The sequence below is a fragment of the Octodon degus genome, unplaced genomic scaffold (genome assembly GCF_000260255.1).
Source record: "Octodon degus isolate 3935 unplaced genomic scaffold, OctDeg1.0 scaffold00004, whole genome shotgun sequence".
Taxonomy (NCBI): domain Eukaryota; kingdom Metazoa; phylum Chordata; class Mammalia; order Rodentia; family Octodontidae; genus Octodon; species Octodon degus.
Window position 1 is genome coordinate 35,256,241 of NW_004524580.1, and position 4,030 is coordinate 35,260,270.

Here is a 4,030-nt window from a genome sequence, read left to right on the forward strand (position 1 = left end):
GAGACTGCTTCAGCCTTAGAGCTGCAGAGATACAAGTGGAGGTCCTTGAAGCACGCAGCGCCGAGGGGAGGCAGCACACTTCTGCGAGCACTGTGGGGGTCTGAGGGCCCCTGGATGCGAGGCCTACTCAGCCTGCACCCTTCCTAGGCATCCCGTGGAGAGGCATCCCAGACGTCTCCGACCCAACCCGCACCCCATGTCTGCAGAGAGGCTCTGGTGGGCGAGCTGCCCCGGGCCCTAGCAGCGTGCAGAAGTTCAGCCTGATGCACGGAGCTCTGTGCTTTCCGAAGGTGTTTTTATATCTGCAGTTCTAACACAATTGGAAATTTAATTAAACATTAATTGAATTAATGATATGTATGTGCTAAAAGGGAGCTGCTATTTGCTTGAAGGCGGGGAATGTGCTTTGAGACAGCTCTGAAAATCTGCCTTCCAGTAGGTGCAGGTGAGGCAGAGGTGACCGAGCATGGATGCAGGTGCCCATGTGTATGCCAGGCTTGCGTCCTCACTGAGCCAGGTCACCATTTTACAGTCACATCCATGAGCGAGGCTGGCTTATACTTTTCCTTTCTGGAAGCTCTTCTGGTCTACCTTTGGTATCAAGGGCACTGATGAGGGTGGGCGGGCAGAGGGCATGGTCAGCCAGCCACGCAGCTGGCCGGGGGCGCAGGCAGCAAGGCGTAGCCACCATCAGCATTCTTGCTGTGGCTTGGCCCACCCAGCCCGGGTCCCGACGAGCAGCTGCTTCCCACTGAGGCCTCAGCGCAGACCTCCCTGCAGTCTTGCCTTCTGCTTCCGAGTTCTGATCCACGCGGAATGAACTTCGTGCCTGGCGTGAGACGGGACTCTGATCCCCTCTGGAATGGTCTGCTGTCTCAGGAGCACATGTGGAAACTTCAGCCCTCACACACCAAGTTCCTGTGGCTGTGGGCCCAGACGCTGTAGCCCGCCCTGTGCCTCACTACTGGGCGCACCCTCAGCACGGGGCCTGGACAGCGTGCGGCAGCGCTTTAGTCACTGTTGCACGTGAAAACCTGAAGCAGAACGAACTTTCCACATCTACTTTGGCGATCGTACGGTGCTGCTCATTAATCTATTAACATGTTTGGTGACGCTTGAGGATCTTTCACTCTTGTCTTTTCTGGAAGAAATTCACCTGGCCAATGTGCGTCTTCTGTTTTCCACATGGCTACATTTGGTTTGCTAATATTTTGTGTCAGATTTTTTTTTTTTTTTAATGTGTTTGGCACAGGGTTTCATTATGTAGCTCAGATTTGTAGTGATCCTCCCGTTTTTAGCCTCCCCAGCACTGGGATTACAGGCATGTGCCACCACGCCTGGTCTCGGGGCCGGCGCAGCATGTGGTGCTGGGGATTGAACCCTGCTCACTGCGCTTGCCAAAGCCGGCGCTTAGTCTGCTGATCTGTCTTGCTGGCCCTCTGCGTCAGAGTTTTACAGTCACATCCATGAGCGAGGCTGGCTTATACTTTTCCTTTCTAGAAGCTCTTCTGGTCTACCTTTGGTATCAAGGGTCCCCTGGCTCGGTGAGTGGGTAAAAGTGTCCCCTTTTGCTATTCTCTGGAAATTTTAAGCTTGCAAATGTCTATAGATTAAAAAAAATGGTAGAACTTATTTATTCTCAGTAGCTCATAGCATTGTCTTTGGAAGGTTTACTGACTAAAAGATAATTTAAACATTCTATATTTTTCTTGAATCGATTTTGGTAGCTTAAGTATTTCTAGAAGTTTGTCCATTTTGAGTAAGTTTTCACACTTCCTGATATAATGCTGTCTGAGGTTTCAATACCTTCTCAGTTCTGCTTCATCTTTGGGGAGAAGGACCCCAGAACCAAGAGACGGTCTGATCTTTGCTCTGTGGGGCAAAACAATTAGGGACTCAATTGACGAGTCTGGATACACACCGCGCAACAGTCTTTCCTGAGCCTGCTCTTTCTTAGTGAATCCTGTCATAGCTTTGTCGATTTTATTGCTCTCTTCCCAAGAGCTAACTTCTGCCTTTATTGAGTAATTTGTTAGCTTCCTTCTGCTCTTTTCTTCTTTGTGTCCTGCCTCCTATCTCCTCCGAATTCATTCCAACGTTCTGTATCTATCACCCTAAGTTGCAAACTTGGCATATTAATCTTCAGCATTTTTTCTTTCAATGCAAACATTTAAGGCTGTAATTTCTCTGCATGTTTGTTCATTGCCCTAATTTTGACATGCATTATTTTTATTTTCATTTAGTCCCTAAGTAGTTTTCAGTTTCAATTATGACTTCTTTTGAGAACCATGCAGAATTTAGAAGTGGATTCATAATTTTAATTTAATAGATGCCTTTTGTCTTATAGCCTTCCAATTTAATTGTATTTCATTCAGAGAAGTATGGCATAATTGATTCTTCAAAAAGGAGCTGAAATCTGTTTTCTGGTCTTGTATATGGCCACATTTGCACACAATGGCTACATGCACTTGCGAAGTAGGCATGTTCTCTAGTTGTTAAAGGTCTTTATTTGTCCAAAAAAACAAGTGTGTTGAGGTTTTTTTTTTTTTTTTAATGTATTTGGTGCAGGGTCTCTTATGCAGCTTGGACTCTTAGGGATCCTCCTGTTTTCAGTCTCCCTAGCGCTGGGATTATAGGCATGTGCCACCATGCCTGAACTTGGTCGCTGGCTCAGCGCACCCTGGGGTGGGTCTGGGGTGGCATATGCTACTGGGGACTGAACCCCAGTCTCTGCACTTGCCTAAGCAGGCACTTAGTCTGCTGAACTATTAGGCTCGAAACTTGTCTATTCTTGCCACTGTTTGACCTCTGGTCCGTCAGTACTGGAAAGGGGAGTGCTGAAGGGCTCCACCACCATTTCTCCCTGGAGTCTCGGGCCCCACATACACGGGAAGGCACTGGTGCTTCCGCCTGGGCTGTGCAGGGGACGAGGGTTCTCCCGCACTCTGACACGTGCTCTCCTCTTCAGTTGCGATCCTCTCTCTCCCTAATGAAGTCAACACCACTGTTCTACTTTTCTGGTAGGTGTCTCTCTGACCATTACTTTGCACAATTTTTCTGTCAGCCTTTCAGGTTCTCAAGAGTCAGCTATGTTTCTTGTGAACATCTGTGTACTGGGAGTACTGCTTGCTCTTCAAATTGGAAACATTTCATTTCCAAGAGTAATTTATGTTTATCTGGTTTTCTTGCTTTCTATTTCTCCCACTTTCTTATGCGTTCTGCTTGACCTACCAGTGAACCAGGGCGGGAGACAGGGCTGCCTAAGCCCTCTGACCCCACACCTCCTTTCAGCCCCAGGATTAGTGGACCAGCAAGGCAGGTAAGTACCTTGGCCAGCTCCTCAGGGCTCCTGTCTGGATCCACAGCCTGCGCTCTTTCTGGTGCCCACTTCCTTTACTTACTTTATGGAAAGATTGATTATGCTTTCAAACATTGCAAAGACAGTATTCACTCAGCACTTCCGGTGCCCTCTGCGGCGCGGGCTGTATCCCCCCACGCTGCTCAGCCCTCGGTGTTCTTAGCAACACCACGGTGGCTCTGCCTGTCCTCCCCAGGCCCGACAGATGCAGCGTGACACACACAGAGGGCTGCACCACGCTGGAAGAAGAAACGATGTGCGCATTCTTGTTCTGAACACTGCGGTATTTCGCAAAAAGTTCAAGAGTGGTAGAAGAAAACCTTTCTTTTTGGCTCTGTGAGCTCATTGCTGGGGAAGGCTGCTCCTGGTAGCCACTCCTCACGCAGTGTGTATTTGTGAACGCGAGAAGGGCGGGGCTTCAGGGCGCGAGGACCACAAGTCTGACTGCTACGTGAGGAGCGGGGGTGGCGTGCGTCACCCCAGGAGGGTGACCCTGACAGTGCTCAACTACAAAACAGACGAGCCGCGGAAAGCAAGTTCAGCACGGGTCACCAAGAGGCAGATAAGACACCACGGCCCGCGGGTGGGGACCAGAAGCCACAGGAGCAAGTGACTTCCGGGAGCAAGTGACTTCCGGGAGCAAGTGACTTCCGGGGGCAAGTGACTTCCGGG

General features: G+C 49.7%; 1 protein-coding gene across 1 annotated transcript in view; it reads right to left on the minus strand.

Annotated features, from left to right (window-relative positions):
• Large1 (LARGE xylosyl- and glucuronyltransferase 1) overlaps window positions 1-4,030 on the minus strand; it is a 339,499-nt gene that overhangs the window by 41,934 nt on the left and 293,535 nt on the right. The window lies entirely within an intron of this gene.